General features: G+C 43.6%; 1 long non-coding RNA gene across 4 annotated transcripts in view; it reads left to right on the forward strand.

Moving 5' to 3' along the window:
- The window catches only part of LOC114013289 (uncharacterized), a 121,381-nt gene that overhangs the window by 30,644 nt on the left and 70,212 nt on the right, over nucleotides 1-20,525 (forward strand). Inside the window, exon 1 of one of the 4 annotated variants that reach the window (XR_008745431.1) lies at nucleotides 1,722-1,971. The exons of the other annotated variants lie outside the window; for them this stretch is intronic. This is a non-coding gene — a long non-coding RNA (uncharacterized LOC114013289). Of the gene's footprint in view, nucleotides 1-1,721; nucleotides 1,972-20,525 lie in introns of those variants that run through there. 4 annotated transcript variants of the gene reach the window in all.

Below are 20,525 nucleotides of genomic sequence, written 5' to 3' on the forward strand. Positions count from 1 at the left end.
ATTCAATCACAAATTCATTATTATCTTTTCATCATAGTTTGTTTTAAAATTGTTCAAAAATAAGTTAGCAGCTATTCCACCATTACTCTTGACAATTTAGACAAACATTCATTTGTAACAACCTTTATTTTGTGTGAAAAAAATGTTCAATATCAACACCAGATATATCCGTGTCCTATTCTATAACAGCACTGTGAGATACACCATTCTATTCCACTTTTTTCTCCATTTGTTTATTAATCAGTATATATGAGTCTTGTGGACATAGTGAATGACTGAAATGTATAGCATCACACATCAGACTTTTTTCAAAGCTCATAAATGATCAATATATCTTTGAGAGGGAATCTGATTTCTGATACATTTATGTTAATAAGAATGGAAACATGGGCCACTGGAAATTGAGAGATAAATCAATAGAGAGGTTGGACCTTCAAGAAGTTCAGTGTACAATAAAATAGACAGCAAAATATGCTTGCTGCTTGTCTGCAGTGCTTGGAGTGACTACAGCTGACCAACAAGGTAAATCAAATCTGCTGCCAATACATTCTTCTGCTGTCCAGATAAAACAGCGGACTAAGCCGGTGAACTTTCACCCTTCACCCGAGCTCTCTAAGCCAAAGTACAGATTAAAAAAAATCAATAACCCCAATCGATGGGAAAATATTTTTAGTCTCTAACTGAACGATATGTTTTGACAAGGCCAAAGAGGCGCACAAAAGAATGGGAAAAGATAAAAGACAGAAAATTAGGATTTTGTTTTATTGGTTGAGGTAGAATCACTATTCATTCCCCCTTCCTACAAATCCCATTGACACTGGCTAAAATTATCTCACAGGAAGGAAATAAAATGAAAGGTTATGAATTCATTAAATTGTCTGATTTACTGTGTATCCTTGTAACATGTTATCTTTACTGGGGTTTGTTGCCATTATTAGACACTTAACATTGAGAAGACACTTTGGAATGTATTAACATGGAATTGGGCACTATAAGAAGCATTTTGCCAGGAAAAAAAATCAACAACTCTTAACAACTTGTGCCTTTTCCTCTTGCTGCTTTTCAGCTCTGAATCCAGTGTACCTAACATATAAACCACAGAATACCAGAAACCCCAAAGCAAAGCAAGAAGCCTGCGGTACACCACTTACAAAGCATTGTAGAGTTAGTATAGGTGAGTTAGGGCTTGCTAACATCGATGTGAGGGTCTTCAAGGCTCACAGAGGAAGGTTCGAGGGGTGGTTTTGCTGAATAGCTCAGCAGCTGTGAAGGCCATGTTGTGTGGTGCACTAAAAGTCACCCCAGCGTCCTGGCTGGGCAGCAAGGCAGTGCTGTGCCCCAGGCTGGCAGCAGGCACAAAGTGGGGAACTGGGACTTTCCTTCCCATTCCTGCTCCATGCCCCCCTCCCGTGCACCTTGTGGGATGCAGCTCCTCACTGCCTTATACCAGCCACGCTGCTGGGGATGACAGGGGACTGGTGGGACCAGGGCTTCCGGGGAGCTGCTGGGTGTCTGGTGTGGTTTGTGGTATGATGCGTGGGGAAAATTTCCAATTACTTGCAACTAATAAGGTTTTTGCAGCACTTGGACATTTTTTCCCAAAAGGATGTCAGCAAACTCTTTTACTCATTAACGTCTTATCGAAGTGGTCTTTTTTGGTCTGTTTACAAAACATACAAGGGGTGATTGCAGGCAAGCAAAAGGTGACGTTGAAGGGTATGCTCCTCTTCAGAGAACAGCATCAGATTTTTTTATGAATGCTGATTTTTTTGTTGTTTTTGCAGTTAGAGTGATTACTGTTGCCTCTGGAGGGGCTGCAGTTTGTTGTCAATCCCAGGTCACTGGGAACCTCCAGGCTGCAAGAGCACAATGGCAAACGGCAGGCAGGCGTGCGGTGGAAATAAGGGGACAACATCCAAATCCACTGTGCAGAAATGGGAGCAGGGATGTATCTGGTCGGTGCTGACACAGGTACACCCTTTGACATTTGCTTTTCTGGAGTGGTTTCTCATCTCAGAGTACAATGGCCACAATGCAATTTGTGAGGGGGGGCATAGGAATACACAGGGATGATATGATTGCCTTCTCATTTCCTTGTGCTCTTGCATCTGTAACTAGCTTTTGCTTTAAATTTAAGATTTCGGCAGAACGTTTTTTGTTTCATAGTTTCACAGGAAAGAATGCTGGTCCAGGCCCTTTATTCCTATTGCCTCATTTTAATCCAGGATATAATTGCAATAATATAAAAAGCCAGCATTTTAAAACACTTCTCCCTAATTTATGTGGTCATTATTTTCACATTCAGCAGGTGTTTCATCTCAGTTTCCTCTCTCTGACTTTTCAGAAGGAACTATCCTGAAGCTTTCATGGAGTAACGTTTACAACATAAACTCCCATGATTGAAATGCTGTAGGTAACTCTTATCATCCCTGAAAGCTTTCAGCATATGCAGTGAAGTATGATGACTGCTAGAATTAATTAGAGAAAACAGATGTCAAGCATTTGCCAAGAGTTATTTAAAGAAAATCTATCTTGTACAGATAGTTGATGGTAGGATTTGAATGTTACTAGCATCTGAGAAATAGCTAAACATTTTTCCACTTTGTGTAAAGCATACCTAAAATACATTGAAAAGAACACTTTGGTCACCCATGAAAATAAAAGCAGAATAATATGATGGTGGCTATATTTTTCTTCTTACTAATGCTTCTGTGAGACCCTTAAAGATGATGGGCTTGCCTGGGTTGTGAGCAGGAGAAGAATTTGACCCCTGGGATGGCTCCTGATACATTCATGGACAAGGTGAGACCTGGGATACGGAGCCCATTTCTCCAGCAGAGGCATCGGGAAATGAATCTTTCAGAAACGACAGGAAGAATTAGGAGGGTGACTTGGCCCTGGCTCACACACCAGCTCCAACAAGAAAATATCTTGCTCCTGTTCCTATGTAGATTATACCTATGTTTCTATCATCAGCATCCACCAGCTCTCTAACAGAACGAGTTCAAATGCTTTTCTCTCTGCAGCAGTCAATGCACCCCATGGCCTGTTCAATCCTTTCTGCTTAAATGACTTATGTCCTGGCCTTCATAATTCTGTCAAAGAAAATATACAGCCTTCATCTTTGTTATCTTTCATTGTGCCTAAAGAGGTCAGAAGTTCAGAGCAGTTCGTGTAGATAGCCTGGCTGAATGTAAATATGGCCATCAGTTTTGGTGCAAAAAGCCTGCAAGACAAAATTGACAATCTTCTTCCCACAAGTTTTGTGTGTGCAAGCATGAAACTTGCCTTCCACTAGCATTTGTACTGTCAAACAGCGTTAATGGAAAGCACAAATACATGAGAATGCAGCCAAAGCCAGTTCAGAGAAAGAGTGGATGAATTTGTAGGAAATCCAATGCTTCTCTCATCCATCACTATTCACGTTCCCTTCCTCGCCCGCAGGTAGAGGCACAGAGACTTATTGGATGGGATTCATCTTACCTAACTTTAGACATATATAGTGTGGATATCTCTATCTCAGCTTGTCTAGACTCTTGTGAAAGTCAATAGAGAGATGCAGGCTGTTCTAAGCCCAATTCATCTGACCTGTTTTAGACTCCTTCTTGAAGGAAAAGATGAAGCTTTCCCTAAAAGTGACTATTTCTCTCTAGTGACTCAAGGACAGCTTAGGCCATTAAATCACATGCAGGCATGTACATTGCACTATTTACATGTGATGAATCCTGTCCCTCTAGCACATTTGATAATATTTTTCACACAGTTAGATGAGTTTAATGGGACCTTTTTGGCCCTCAAATTACCCAGTATTCTCCTGGGCTTCTCCCCTCCCAAAAAGCGAAAGCATTTATACAAAATGGTTATTTCTTTGGTCTAAACCTATTTCCCTGGCAGAGGCAATTTTTCAGGCCAGGGTTTCGAGACCAGCCTGCCCAGCAGCCTCAGGACACAGGGAGTGCTGCCTCTGCTCACACCTGGCCGCTCCATGTCTCCCCTTCTCCTCGCTGCTCTCCACGTGCTCACCTGCTCAGCCTGCCTTTCGGAGCCAGTCCCAGTCCTCTCTGCCCTCTCTGCCCATGCTGAGGATCACGGTGAGCCCACACACTTCTGCTCAGGCTTTGGATAATGGCTTTTGCTGTCCCTGCTATCCCTGTATGAGAGCCTTTTAATTGCATCTTCCATTCAGCCTGAATAAAGGGTGAGCAGGACATCTATTTGCTTTGACCAGGCTTGTGATTGATGCAACTGTTAATACTTTCCAGCGTAACACAATCTTCCTTCACCTCCCCGGGATGCTCTGTTGGTAACATGTCCCTGCGTAACTTTTTCAAGGACAGACAGAAAGTGGTACAAAAGGCAAGAGATGGCAGTGGAAGCACCAGTGAGCCTCTGCCCCGTTGCTGAAGGGTTACCTCCTTCCAGCATCTGGCCCACCTTTTGCTGCTGCCCACGGCATCAGCAGAAAAGGTGCTGTTTCCTTGCTCAGCAATCATTTCTAGCGGACCACTGGCAACTTCTCTGTGCAGAACTGTCTGCAGTGTCCTAGGGTCATCTTGCCCCCTGGGAGAAAGCCACAGAGACACCTTCTGCTGTTAGGCATATAATGAGCTTCCATTCTTTCATGTAAAGCCAAGGAAAGTCATCTTCTCAACAGGGCTGTACTGAGCAATCACCTGTCACTTGCCTTGATGTGGTGAAGTTGTCAGGGACAGCAGGTCCCTCTGCCAAACCAGTAAAGTGCACTGATAATTCTCACCTCAGTCGGACACCATGCCACATGCTCTCCCCCAAGGTGAGCATGTTGAGCAACACCCTCTCAGACCTAGTGTGTCTTTGGAGGCAACAATTACACCCAGAGAACAAAAAACATAGCACAATAAAAAAATTACTACACACAGAGCTCCTCAGTAAAACAAGTCCAACTTGTATTACATTCATGGTGCCACATAATGGAATTTAAGCCATCCTTAAGGTTACTCTAAGTCCCAGGAAAAATACAGCAGCATGTAAGGGGGAAGGAAGGGAGAGAGAGACCACAACTGTAGCCATCAGGAGAACAATCACAGGACTGTCAGGGAGACTCCTGGGATTAAACCACTTTACTCTCTGTTATGCACAAATCCAACCCTAGGCCCCTCAACAGAGCATCTATAACTCTGTTTCCCTTTTAAGCAAACCTCAGTAGAATTGGTTGTTTGGAGATTTTCATCTAAAGACCACCAGAGTTACAGCAGTTTAGACAAGCTGCTGGGTTGTTCTCCTAACACAACACAAACAAATGCAGTTTATAAACAGCAGTCAAGCCACAGCTATCTGAAAATGTAGGGGTGCTGCAGCAAGGTAAACTGAGCATGGCAGTGACGGCATAGGCAGAAGACACCCTACACTATGACCGTGCTGCTGGGGTAAAACGTGGCTGGTGCACTGCCGATGTCGGCTGGTACAGCCAGGATGCCTTGTTCAAAACAGCGGGGGAGGCGAAAACCCTCCCAACATTTGCACACAGGGATTCAGTGGCCCTACTTTCAGGATGCAGACAATCTCATTACCTCCACACAGTCAACCAGCCCTTCTATCGATAGGAACATCTCTCAAATACCCTGAACTGTCATTAGTCATTCAAGAATCAGCAGTAGGTAGTAAGTAGGATTGGACGGTTACATACCATTGCAGTCAGTGCCATTGACTGTGTAGGACAGGACAGAGACAAGTTTCCTTAATACATGTGCTTATTTTCTTGTTAGCGTTTGATTTCTGACAAATGTGATGGTATGCCCCTGTCTTTGCTTTGGGATGCACTGCCCAGTACTTTTTTCTCTGAATGCTGTACTTTTGCGCCACCAACAAGCTAGAGTGGGAGTCAGCCTTTGCGTTGGGGCTGTTGCTGCCCTAACGCAACAACAAGAGAACAGGATCAGGCCAAGTCGACTGCTCTGTGACTTGTCATCAGAGGCAGGACGAGTATCTTTTTTTTCTCCACCCCAGCCCCAGAGCAGCTGTGGATGCCCCATCCTTGGAAACATTCAAGGCCAGGCTGGATGGGGCTTTGAGCAACCTGGTCTGGTGGAAGGTGTCCCTGCCCATGCCAGGTGGTTGGAACTCAATGATCTTTAAGGTCCCTTCCAACCCAAACCATTCTATGACTGTGATTCTATGTCCTCACCTGCCTCCTTCATGGTCCTCTGCCTCTGTCCTCTGCCACTTGCTTCCCACTGCCTGTTGCTGATGCTCACAGGTCTGGGCTGTATTACCTGGAGCAGTTCTTGCTACTCTTTCAGACCCCTTCTCAGCGTTACTGTCACAATGAGTTGAGGTCAGGAAGCACTGAAAAATTTCTTAGTACAAAATATTTATTTTTAGTAGCAAATAAGATAAGTAGTAGACGAAACATTTTGAAAGTTGTTTTTTTAAAAATTATTAAAAAGAGTTATAGGCCTAAGCGGAGTCCTTGCAGGAAAATAAGAAATACAATAGCAGTGGGAGACCCAAGGGAGATGAAGTTTTGAAACTTAGAGAATAATTGTAAATCCTGGGATATAGAAAGATAATTTAGATACTGTAGAGCCTTATAGTGGCTTTCTGCTATTTCTGTCATAATTTTCTGCCATGTTATTTTCTGTCAAGCCTTACAGTATTTCTATAATGACTAACCCTTTTTTTTCCCCAAAACTTATCTTTGAAAATTATACACAAGGTCAGAGTTACAAAACTGAACACTCCATTTATTATCAGGAACAAGAAAATCTGTCTGGGCCACATCACCAATTGTAGCTGTCTACCTAATAGGATGAAATAGGTCGCGGGGATAGTAACTGAGCGGTAAAGAGAGGCACTGCAGGTGACAGAACAAGAGTGATAGGAGGAAGATCAGCAAAACTAAAAGCAAGAGAAGATACATCATTGGAAACAAAACCAAATCAAGCTAATGACTTCTCAAAGCAAGATGGGTAAAATAGAGGGACTTAGTAAATGAGCTGAAGTCATTTGACAAAAGATCTATATAGCAGATCACTTTATTCATAAAAAGATCTGACTGACATCCTTTGCAAATGGAGTTTATCCCAATATGCAAGAACTTTCAAAGTGACAAGGGTAAAATTCTGCCTATGTAGTAAACACTTTCATTCCTAAAATATGCTGATGCTGCAGATTGCAACTTTTATTTTTAGTGCTTTCCTACAAGTTTGTGCTGCATCTTCCAGTCTGGGGTGAAGAAGCATCGCCAAAGCAAGCTGAACCATTTACCAGAGCTTGATGCCAAAGAGAGCTCATCTCTGAGACTCTGCATTCTGAGACACTCCACCTGAACTTGTTAAGAGCCACAGTGTTGAAATATCTGAATTTTCTGCTGGTCATAAATTCTGCCTTTTGATGAACTCTGGTACCATACCAGTGGGGTGCCTCAGCTCATGCTGAGGGTTAGACCGCTCACATAGAAAGCCTAAAAAAGTGGGTGCCTTGTGAAAGCACCAAAGGTGAAGATATGGTGAAGGACATGCTTCAGGGCTCATGTAACTGATGTTACACCATGACTCTCATTGTGGTAGAGGACCTGTCTTCAAAAGGGGTGCAATCGATAAATCATGTGCCAATTGTATTTATTCAATATGTCAACTTGCACTCCACTCTGGAGTGCCCGGACCAGTGCCGAGGGCTGGTGGTATCTTTGCTGCACCTCTCACATTCCTAAAGCTGAGTTGGGGCTCACTGGTGGCTCAGAGAAATGCAGCTCCATCGCTTCCTAACAGGGAGAGGAGAACTGGAAGGAAAGCCGCAGTGGGAAATCCCATGCATGGAAGGCAGGGGTCCATGAAATGCCAACGCAGGGCACAGTGTGCTGCTTGCCAGGAATGAACTAATGCCCAAGGGAAAAGGACAGGGTCTCAGGCTAGGACTCTCCTGGAGCTGTTGGTTAGGTCTGAAGCTCTGAAGCCACAGTGCAGTGCTGTACTTTTGGTTGGCACGTGGCACGTACACAGGCAGAGCAGGAGATCCAGGCATCTTAGAGCATATTCAGAAATAAGAACTGTGCTGTTGAGAGATTTCTTCACCTTTTACTAATGAATTATGTTATTAAAGACCTGATACGAGGAACACTGAAGTCCAGGGGAAATTTAACACTGCACTCAGTGTGCTTTGGATCGAGCTTTAACAGCCCGCTTACTAATTTACAGCTATCACATTCCCTTTCCACGCCAAATACACACTGACATCAGGTTGTATTGCCTGTAACAGCCCACTGTCCCTGCCAGCCCCCGAGCTCACAGCAGCAGGGCTGCAGGGCTGCTCCCCTGCCTGCTGCAGGTGCAACCCATTTCTCCAAGTGCCCAGAAAAATTCATGCTGTCTCCATGCGCAGTTTGAAACAGCAGCAGATCAACCAGAAAACGAGCAAGGCTTGGAAACAGCTTTCTGCAAATTCAAGAGATCTGAGAGATTTTTTTGTTTTAAAAAGGAGAAATCAAGTGAAATAAGCCTAAGAGAGACTTACCTTGCATTTAGACCTGGGTTATGGTTTGTGCTGTTTTTCCTCTCCATTCTCCTGCAAACATATGGTGGCCGGGGTGGTGGGGGGAAGGGGGGAAAAATAAGAGCTGTAAGAAGTGTAATTGATGGCAAAAGAGGTCCAAATGTGTGCACCAGATCCAGACACTCTCCAAAATGTAATCCTTGTTTGTCTTTATGATGGGAATAATAGCCTTCCTCACAGGGGTACTGGGAAGATCAATAAATAGTTAATGTTGGTCTAGGAAAATGCACGATGCCTGCAGTGTAAATCAGAAGTAACCCATTGAAATGCATGTAGTTACATATGGATAGACCCAATGTAAAAATGAGCAGATGCAATTTCCTAAAAGAACAGTGCTAGTTACCCTACAAACACTCTCCTGTGTGTGAGGCAGAGAGTGGACTTTAGACAAGATTCTGTGCTGATGTAAATCTGCATCATTTCATTGACACCACTGGAAATGTATCAGTTTAAAAAAGAGCAGGCTCCAGCCCCTGATATCTGCCAGTCATGCAACCTTTAACCATGCCTGTAGCTTTCCCTTTGCACACTCTCCCCGTTCAGGCCTGACATTTCTACATTTTAGAGTCCCCAGTGTCTCCTCAGCGCTGTATTTTCAACAAATCAGAATAGACAACAGAAGTGAGGGGGGTAGTTTTTAAACGTTCATATATTTTTCAACTCCTCAAATATTTTTCCACAAGGTCTCATGGTAAGTATTGCATAGTTGTCCACAAGGCCAGCTTCTTCAAAGAAAACCACAGACAGCTTCAGTGCAGACATCTCTCGCCATCTCTCTGAAGTACATCCATGGCGCTCTGTACCAGCTCATAATATTAGAGAATAATACAGCAGTTTCTGTGGTGCAATAAATTGTAGTCAAGAAATCAGACACTAAGGGATAGTAATTAAACTGGAGTGGCTGTGAAGGGTGCTCAGTGGAGATGAGGTGTGAAGGCAGTGTTCCCCCTGGGGTCAGCCAGCAGGGCTGAATCCCTGCATCCTCTGGGTACTCAAAGCGAGGGAGGTTAGGGTCCACCAAAGGCGTTTTTTGCCACAAGCAAGCCAGTCCCTGAGGAGATTAAGGAGCAGAAATTCCTGTGAATCCAAGCTGAGCCAAAGGAGTGTTGTAAAAGAGGGACAAGGAGAATATAAACAAACTGCAGTTTCCTGGTCTGAGCAGAGGCGGTGAGCTTCAGCCCCTGTGCCTGGGTCAGCCCCTACTAGCCTGGAAACATGATTAACCCCCTCAGATCTAAGGGGAAGAGAGAGGAGCAATTTCCAGTGGGCTTCTCCTTCTCCCCTTTTGTCCTAGCTGGAATTCACCTGTGTGTATTCCTTCAAGGAGTGGTGAAGGTAAGGTTTGCAGACGTGAGTGTGGAGAAACAGATTTGAGATGCTGTGATCTGAAAGGAGAGCAAGGCTGCATATTTGGCTTGCCAGCTCTGCAGGCTGCTGTTTGATTTTGTGTCTCCTGCTCAGGTGTGTGCACTGCGAGGGGAGGCTGGGAAGCAGGTATCAAATAACTTCAAGGTGTTTTTCACAAAAGTCACCTGTAGTGAAACCTCTGTCAGTTTTATGCATGAAAAAGTGAGACTGTACTTACAGTGGTCAGCCCCTTACCTGCTAATGTCTTTTTGTCCCTGCCGTGCCATTGTGTTTGCTCTCTGACCAAGTGTCACTGCTGCTGGTGCGGCCTGAGGTATGAGGAGGATGAAGAGTAGTGAGAAGGTGAACCCCCGCTTGCCTGAAGTATGGGTCAATGGGCCCAGCCAGGGCAAAGTGTCAGCATCACCCCACGCTGGGGCTGGCCCTGGAGCCAGACTGAGGTGGCCCACGGGAAGTTGCTCCCCAGCTGAGGAAGAGCATGGCTGCCAGCAGCAAAAGTTTCCCCCTGTCACAGCTGAGACAGAGCTTGGAGGCACCACCTCTGAGACTGGGGAGAAAAAGCAGCCTCTTGCTCACTCGGTGCTTGCCTCGCTGTGGAGAACGATAAGCCAGATTGCTTTTTTGTGACGTGGACATCTGACCTGTGGGAGCTCTCTTGCTAACGGCACTAATTTCATGTAGGGCTCTAAACCACTATCCGCCAGGAATAACTTTCAATCACTGGTGACCTGGGCTCCATTTGAACTGGTAACTAGGAAGTGGAGAGCAGTCTATGCCCCCTCCCCAATCCAAAACTTTGGAAATATCCAGGCCCCCACAGGGCTCTGAAGTTCATAAAATGTGTCTATTAATATGTAGAGGTTTGCGCTCATGCAGATAAGTATGTGGTCAGAAAGTGTGCCCTTTTCTGGATCGACTAAGAAAAGAAGACATTTCTCTGACCCAGTAGGAATCAAGGAATCACAATTACAAGCACCGTTCACAGGCACATCAAACACCTGTTAATGATAGGGAAAAGATCTGAAGGGAAGCAGCAGAGGTTTTTAACTAAGATGAACCAGTCGGATAGGCAGGGATCTGCCAGCTTTCCTGGAGGAAAAGGAGATGGGAGGCAGAGAGTTGGAGTGGAGGTCTGCATGCCAGGTAGGGAGAGGAAGAAAAGCCTGGCACATTCGCCAGTAGCAAATTGGGCTCCCGCATGGTCTAATTCCTGCTTCACCACAGACTGCTAACACAGCTTGGATAAAAAGGGAAAAAGGGAGAAAAAAATCTATGCAGGAGGCTGCAAGAGCACATAGAGTCTGTTCTGAGCTCCTTCCACAGGCAGACAGAAATCAATAAATCAATAGGAAATGTTCGCTGGCTGTAAAATGGGTAGAGAAGCCAGTGTCAAGCTGCTTTAAGATGGATGGACAGTAGGTTTGCAGTTTGCAGAAAGGCTAGAGGTGACTATCACCTTGAGATGGGATCAGCGGCCAGCAGCCCAGCAAGGCTTTGAACCTTGAGTGTATGATTAAGGGCTGGGGCACGGATTGAAATACTCCTGCGTCCCCTTCACCGTCCCCCCTGGACTTTGCTGACCCTCCTCCTCGGCAGCACTGGTGCGCTGGCAGCCAGGGCCTGGCAGCTGCCTGGGCTGGCCCTGCTGTGCCACTTCATTGAAGTCGAAGCTACAGAAGACTGAATAAAAATTGACTAGATGCCTGGTGGTAGTGAGGATTGATTGAAGACGGGCAGGGGTTTTCTGCCCCACAGTAGGATTTTTTCCTTTCTATGAAGGATTTGACATAATGTAGGCAATGATTCCTACTCAGAGTATCGCACCTTCATTCTCTCCTTAATGAGGCAAGCATAGGACACAAAGCAGTGCCAAAGACGCTTAGGGAAAGCTGGCAAGAGTGGCATCCTTCTTTTCTTTTAAAGGCAAGGTATTCGAGAGGGCTGGGACACAGAGGGCTCACTGCGTGCCTCCCTGTGCCCGTTCAGGTCCACAGGATAGCTAGTCTTCAATTGGTATTTTTCAAATGCAGAGATGATCTTCACCGTGGTGTGGCTCCTGCAGAGACAGACAAGCAATCTAGCTTCAGGCTTCCCTGCTTCCACAGCCTCCCCTCCAGGACGTGCATTTCTTTCAGGCTCCATGAACAACTGCTTATCCTGTTCTTTGAGGATAGATGGACCTTCTTAACCTCTTGTAACTGAGACTCTCTCTCTCTCTCATAACCCTCAGAAGCAATAGATTTGGGGGCAGTTTCTTGCTCTTGCCAGGTAAGACTCTCTGCGATGCCATCACTGCTGCACAAGCGTCAGGCATTCCTGTTGCTCATGTGCTGGTCTGCTTGAAGGTGTGCCTGCTGCCGGGGGAGGCTGGCTGGTGCCTTAAGCAATGCAGCCGGGGTGATTTCTGCCCAAAGGTAGTTAGCACTGTACAATATTGCTGCCTTCTGTTTATCAGCAGGTTTTCCAAGACAGCATTCACCTTCCTGCACCATACGCAGATGAAGTATAAAGGGTAGAAAGACTCCCAGTTTATTTGCATTTGGTAGCTTAAGTTCGCACACTACAGTATGGACAAGTAAATATGTATATTGAAGTGGTTGGCTTTGATGTTAATAGTCTGACTTCAAGGAGCTGCACTTAAGAAATGCAAAATTTAGTTTATAAGGTTTTTCTTTCATTCACTTTGGTAGGCCAACATCCTGCTCAGTTTTAAACAGAATTCAGGCAAGAAAATACCAGGGTTTAGTACATACATTATAATAGAATAAAACTTTAAGCCTAATCTGGAGAAATGAGACCTGGTATATTCTCTAAATGCTCCCCTAATGTTATGTGTAGTCCCATTTTTCATAATGCTGGTCAAGTAATCGAGAATTCAGTTTTCTGGACTTTTTTCTGAATTTTTATTTCACTGGGACTTACTCTTGCAGTGAAACTCCCATTGGCAACTTGACTGGGTCTCTGCAAGTCTGACAGCAGTCTGAAAATGGGTCCTTGGAGTGTAAAAAACACTCTAGCAAGTGACTCTGGACAGAAGCATCACAGAGATACTGTTCTGGGAGATCAGCAGAGGCCAAAACGGGATTTGCTTTGCACAGTGGAATAACTGTGAAGAGATTTTGTCTACTTGTCTACACAGTGAAAAACAAGAAATTCTGGGAAATCAGTATCCTAGCTTTGGACTTAAATATCATATCAGGCTTTATTGACTAGTAAAGATTTCATCCCAGAGCTTTGCTTTTGAGGAGAGACTAGGAGCATCCCAACACCGGCCCAAAGAAAGGGAAAAGACCTGAAGAGACAGGTGCCCTGCCATTCCCCTCCTACAGGGTACGTATACGGCTGGACTAGCTGGCCCCACAGATGCTCTGATTTATTCCAGGAGTCTTTATGGGAAGCTGCATGTATGCCAGACCCAGAAGCACAGCTTGGCATTTGATGTCCAAAAAGGCAGACCCAGATGCACCAGCTATGGTTATTAGAGAACAATCAAAATCAAAAGCCCTCATCCTGTTAGTACAGCAAAATAATTTTTTTTAAAAAGGGCTAAAATTAAAAAACTATGAACTACACTAGCTAATATATAGTGCTTACAGTGGTGAAAGGGAAGAAGGATTGCTCTCCTTTAATTTCCTGTTAGTTTTCAGATTTAGGCTGTGTGATTCACTGCAAAACATTCACTTGCTGTAAGAAATTTAAGAAATTATAAAATATCTTAAGTCAAGGGAAAAAATTCTGCTTAATCTCTGTTGGATGGCCCAGTGCTGCTGTCAAAGTTGGTGATGACAGAGGTATGAACAGTATTGGAAACAGACCTTGTCAATACTTAGCTGTGGCAGCAAAGAGTGGGTTACCCAGATGAACCTCCGGAGAAATCATTTGCAGTGTTTGGACCATAATCAAACCCCACTGAAGCTGATAGGAGCTTCAGCTCTGAAAGGACTTTGACTCGGTCCCTTTAGAATAAAATCCCAGGATTGCCCTTTTTTACTACTCTCCTATTAGTGCCCAGAACAACAGAAACATTTCGTTACAAACATATTTTATGTTTATGCTTGTGGGCTAGGTACATCAGTGATGAGGAAAGCCAGGATTTTCCATCTGAACACCCTTTCTTTGCTGCTGCTAGCGTATGGTACAATCCACATAGACACTTCAATGCTGATCCCATTCATCTGGAGCAGCAGCAGTTGCACCAGCGATCAGTGATACCTTAGACAAGTACTGAACTTCAGGGTCCTTCATTTCACATGAGCTCATTCTGTACTCATCCCACGAATACTTAGATATTATATTGGGAAGCAGAGAAGGTTTTGTTCAAAAAAGCTGTATTTGGTGAAATGGACCTTGACATGGATTATATGCGTATTGCTAGGACCAGATATCAGTTCAGTAGGGGTTCAAATATGCCCATTTCTACCAAAACCTTCTGGAAAAAAAGTCAGCTTATGAGAACCACTATACAGAAAGAGAAATTTAGACCTCTGCAGTTAAACCTCTTAGCAAAGTTATAAACCATGGAACAAAGGCTCTTCTAGGGGAAGTGGCAGGCACCTTAAAGTTCAGGTGCAACCATTAGGAGACACACACAGCTGCACAGGCAGCATAAAATAAGCAGAGGCTTAACAAGAGGGTTTCAGCCTGAGCACATCACCTGGGTTTCACCTAGTTCAAATCAGCTGGTAGCAGTCCTTTCTAAGGTAAGGAGAATTTTGTCTCTCTCTAGAGCACTGCATGATTGTTTCGTATATCTTTTTCGTTCATCTGTGGTGGAGTGGAGGACTTCAAATGAAAAATTTATTAGATTAGTTACTTTTGTGCTGTTTTCAAATCATTTGGAAATAGATGTTGACTTTGATTGATTTGTTTGTGGCTTGAAGTGGTGGTATGCTCTCTGTGCAAACACAGTTTACCCTGTAGTAGGCTTCACTACGTATCTTTGCTGCATCTGCTGTCCTTGTTATTAATTATGCTTGGTGAATTCACAGTGCAAACTCTAGAGTATACTTTCTGGATGACTTGTGAGAATTGCAGTTCCATTGGTGCTTTTTAAAGCAAAAAATTTAGAGGAAACTAAAACAAATTTCAACATAAATATTATTCAAATAACTATTTGCAAAGCCTTGCTTTTTCTGTGCTATACTCACTCAGACATGGGAGTTCCTCAGGTGTAGCAGAAATATTGCCGATTTAGACACCAATCTTGAAATGAGCCTGTTGAGTACCACTGGGAGTAACTAGTTCTGTGTCACTGTTGGAGTCCACCTGCAAAATCTCGTTAGGAGGTTGGGGCCTTAAATTTTCTGTTCATTAAAAAATAGGTGTAAATCCCACAATACTGTAGGGCACCTTTTGTCTCAATTTGATTAAAGCCTGCTTTTTTTTTTTTTGCTTTTTTTTTTTTTAAGAAAATCATTGTTATTTTCAAGTTAAGAAATTGGAGACAGCGGAACCCCTTCCCCTAACCCCTCTTTCATAAATCGCATCAGGAAGCTGCATTGTTTTTTCTCTGTAGTTGTTAAGAAACGAAGTGAAAACTGTGGGGGTTATTTTAAGCTGTTGTTTACATTTTTAATGTCCTTTTTGAAAATGCTATCAATATTTTCAGCAAAATTCAATTTCTGTCAAACACTTCCATTCTGTTTTTAAAAAAAACTTTTTTCAACGCCAGAAATGACTGATAAAACATTTCAGTTGCTAGGTTTATTTTAACATATAAATAATTATTAGGAAAAAAAGTAATTTCCTTGTGATAGTAATGAAAGATTTTGCCTCACTTGGTGCAAAGAGGAAACAATACAGCAGGAGCAAATATTTCATATATTGAGAAACAATGAGTCAGCATATTGTTATCTGGTATATAACAAGAAGGTGTTTGTAATTAACTTATCCCATTTAATCTTTCTTTCCTCACCTGCTGCAGTTCCACACCAGCTTTATACAAAAAGCAAATCGCTCTATTTCTCTTAATCGGCTACTCTCCTTTTATTGTTGTTTTTCTTTTTCCTGTTATTTCATTGGTGCATGGTGCATGGAAGTCCAGTGAAGGATATTTTTTTTTTTTTTTTTGTGCTAGGATCCCACATAATCTTTCTCTCCGTAAGAAAACCAAGACACATCTCTAATTGTGCGGCAGCGGGGGGGCCATCCTCATTGCACACCTGCCCAGCGCTTTCAAAATCAAGCCAGGAGCCGCTCAGCTGAGACAATGGTTTCCTTTTGAGATTACTCGGCTTCATGGCAGGCATTGAGAATTTCTCTCTCCAGCTTCTCCTACAAGATTAATCGGTTTTAGTACCTGAGCCCCTGTAAATAGCAGGTCCAAAGTATTACACTAGAACCCTAGGCTGGCTCCGCACCTTGCAGGAGGGGAGCCTGGTTCCCACAGCCCCACACTGGAGCGGCACAGGGCACAGGTGGGCAGCACCCACTGCAGCGTGTGGGAGCCAGTGCGCTGCCTTGCTCCTGCTGGAGCCGTATCTGGAAAGCGATGGCTTTGCAGCTCGTGCCGCCCTTGCCCGGCTCTGCGCCGTACGTACAAGTTCGTAGGCAGAAGTGGGAAACTGGCTGAACGCTGAAGTAATTGTAAAAACTGTGATCTTATCGGGGTGTATCTTGCTGATAAGGACCTACTTTTGACTTACAAATGGTTCGGCATCGCTGGTAACGCAAAAAACAGGAATGTAACAGCTTTCCCGCACAACAGGCGTGCCACGCTTGTGGCTAATAATGTTTAATGCTTCGACAAGTAGGCAGTAGTGCAAGGACTGTCCCTGCCATGCAGCCCTCCCCTCCCCCAGACCCCTCCTGCCGCTTGCTGACGCCATTTGCCTGGGACTGGAGGTGTCTGTGAGCTCTGAAAATTGGATCACAGGGATAGCTCTTTGCTGGCCCTGGTCACGCTGACGGCAAGACTCGATCGATCAATACTCTGTGTGACACTTTCAGAATTCATTGGAAATGATGTCCTTTTCAAATGACACCCACATTTTATTGAGGGCAGCTCCAACAGAAAAGCACCAAGTCTGGTTTTGCAAGATACGTTTTGTTAGTAGTAAACTTCACTTTATTTGTAAGTTTCTCTGTATTTGGGATTTCTCCATCCCTCTCTTCAACCTCCCTTTTGAAGAGGGCAGAGATTTAATCTTTAAAGGTAGCTTTGTAGCCTGACATTTAGAGTGTGAGCCGATCCCGAGCCTGATGTTTATTATGACATATGGCCTCTTCATGTAAAAAACAGTAAGCTTTGGGGGAGAATTTAAAAAGTAGCCTGAGGCTCATAGCACACAGCTTAAAACTGATTCACAATTTTAGCCAAAATATTATCACCTCCGGGTAAAACTATTGCTCCGCTATGGATTCCCATGAAACTACTTGGCACTGCTATCTCGGAGCCAGTTCCTGTGGGTGGGACCACACGGGTCATTCAAAGCAGCTCTTCGGAGCCATTAATTGCTCGTGTTGACAGGCAGCGAAGAAGAATAGTGCTTGCAGCTGGAGGCTTCAGGGGTGAGATATGTAGAGAAGGAAAAATGAGGGAATCGCTGGCAGTCTGTTTTGAAGGACTCACAGAGAAATAGGTAACCTTTCCATTGAATGTCAATATTGCAAAGTACTCTTTGGCCCTTACATTTTGTGATTCCAAAGTAGCTCTGGCTGGGGACTGCACAGCTGGGACGCAGAGGATCTAGACTGGGGTTTAAATCTACCTTTATCCAAAGTAAAGCTCGATGTATTGTTTGGACCTAGACTCAAACCCACTCAAAATGCCCAGGAGGTTCAGCCTCGATCAACCTGAGGAAAAAGGGACGAGCAATGTCCCAAAAGACAATCCAGTGTCATTTGGGATTTACAACATTCGTTGAGCTGCACAGTGTCTACAGCATGGTGAGTCTGTGACTGGTTTAGCATGTGTGTAGTCATAAAAAGAAGTGGAAAAAAGAACAAGGCATCATTTGTGGACTTGAGACACGTCTGCAGAGTACATGTTGGGGAAGCTCATGGCACAAAAATAGTTAATGTAGGAAGATTCTTTCCAAAGGTATTTTTGTGTTTTCACTCTATCCACACGTCAGGCAGAAGAACCTGCACTGCAGCTCAGTGCTGTGCCGCTCTAACTCAGGGTTTCCTCTGACCCTGGGGTAAAATCTTACCTGGGCTGCAACTGGTGCACCACTGCCAGTCCTGCACTGACTCCCTGCACTACGGTGAATTTCATTAAAGTGAAAATGAACGTTGCAAGGTCCAAAAGTTGGTAATGGGGGAAAGATAATATCAGAGGCGGACTATGGACTTATTAATCTGTTTTTCTGGTTGCCAGGAAACTTCAAAACTGTCATAAATTATTAGATAGCAGTTCATAGGGAAGTTTTCAGTTGCTAATCCTGCCCCTGTAATAATACCTATTAGTTTCATTTACTTTGTTCTTAAGGAATGTGGCCTGGTGAATTGGATAAATACTATCCTGAATTATAACATCTTGAGGGGGAGAAACTAGATACAGAGATCGGCGTGACTATTGCCTGATGGTAAAAGTTAATTGCTGTAGCTCTATGTGCTGAAGTAACACAGCTCACTGGAAAATGCACCCTCTGAGCCCTGCATTTTTTTTTTTTTTTAAATTAAGCACACTAAGCTAAGATATCAGGGCTTTTAGCGCAAGGTATAGAGGCCAATGCTTCTAGTTGTGGTCACTGCCAAGTAAATGGAAGTTTGGTCAAGTGAGGATTTTGCTTGCTCTGGACAAGCATCCTCAGGCTAGAGGCAGCACCAGCCTACCTGGTCAGAGCCCATTGCAGCTTGTCCCTCAGTGCAGCCACAAAACATGTGAGCTTAGCGTGTCCTCATCCCTTAGTTTGGCCTTAGTAAACTTTACTTTGAGCTCCAGAGATCTCCGATTCGACTCTTGCTGTTAAGAGAGACCACAATAAATATTTGCAGAATGAAGACTTATGAACTATTAGAGCTTCTTCTCAAGAAAAAAATAGTTGTGTTGTGACTAAAACTGGTGTATACCTCTTATTTGGATGCTGTTTCTGCTATGAGTTCCTTATTTGTTTTGCCTTAGTTGATTTCGTACCAAGTTAACTTCAAGCAATCTAAAACACTGACAAATAAAAACATAGAAGTATTTTCATGTCAGGAGTCTGTACTGCAAATAGGTTTCTGAACCAGTTGAACTGAGACTAAAATTCCCTTTGTAGACAAATAGGTGGCACTTCCCCATGTGCACACTTGGGACTGAAGTTCTGCTGGATTGCGGTTTTGCAACACTTTGCCTAACACCTGGTGGGAAAATATGTAGGGTGGAGTGATTGTACTGTGGCTTCGTTACAAGAGTAGGCTGTTGGAGTTGCAGGTTTGTAGTCAAACTTTCTATAGTAAATTAAGAGTGACCTGTGGTATTTCTTTCTAATTGCTCAAATGGTCTGAATGCTGGCCATGGAGGCACCTGATACCCGAGCCTTTTATGAGGGCATTAATGAGCATAAGCCTACAAAGGTCCCAAACGGGCTATAAAAATATGGGAGAGAGAAAATAAGCATCTCACAAGCATCCTGAAACCTCTAGCTCACGCATAATTGTTGAGCGAGAGGCACCACGGTGTTTGTGGGAAACAAAGGGGCTTTGCTACTATCCTGGCATCAATTTTTTACTAATTCTCATTTAGGCTTTTCTCATAATGTTCTTCCACCTGAACCATTCTCAAACTGCAAACAAGTACTTATTTTGTGAAAGAGGGATTCGATAATGTTGTTCGCTGCTGTCATAGATGATCAGTTTGTGAGAAAGTTGGGTCACATTTTGAGTCTTTGAGCTTTTAGTCCAGGAGTATCAATAGTAGCACAAATCAAATAGAGCAAATACAATGTAGAGTAGAACAGCAAGAGACTGAAGGTGCTGTTGTACTTGGGACCCTTTAAAAATACCCAGGAGTCTTGGAAGAGTCTGGTTTCTTGGGACAATCTGGAGCATACAGGCAGATGGATGTCACATCTCCTCTACCACCGGTGGCATGGCTGTCATTTCTCATACTTAAGGATAGCACCAGGAATTTCATTCCCAACCTATATCCAATGAAGCAACAGAAAGAAAACCTGACCAAACTAGCATGTACCTAAAACTGAGATGTAAGAATGCCACATTTTACTGCTAAAGTGGCTAATTTAATAAAAAATAATTAATTTGGAGCAAAGCTGAGGTGAACTGGAATACACCACAGAGATATCATTGTGGTCCCTGCTTCTGAGCAGACTGAAAGAAATGGGCTCAAAGAAATGCTGTGGATCTGCAGCTCCTATTGACTTCAGCTTCTATTAAAATCAAGAATGGTTTTACTATTAGCTTAAACAGATTCAAGGGAAGGTTCAGCATAACAAAACAGGTTCTGCAGACATTTTCTTTATCATGACAGCTATATGCATTTTACGTACTTTTAAATATTTAGACACTTAAGTGGACTAAAATCTTTAAAAGCACCAAATTATACTCCCAGTGAAAAATTTCTTAAAATGTCTTGGTGGTGTGTCCTGTATAACTGACCAAAACGTTGTCAATGAGGTGAAGCTTTTAGCCTTAAAGTGCAAGGAATCTTTTAGTCTTGCTGAGGTTTAATGAGTTAGGATTCT

This window comes from Falco peregrinus, chromosome 1, assembly GCF_023634155.1.
Source record: "Falco peregrinus isolate bFalPer1 chromosome 1, bFalPer1.pri, whole genome shotgun sequence".
NCBI classification, from domain to species: Eukaryota; Metazoa; Chordata; class Aves; order Falconiformes; family Falconidae; genus Falco; species Falco peregrinus.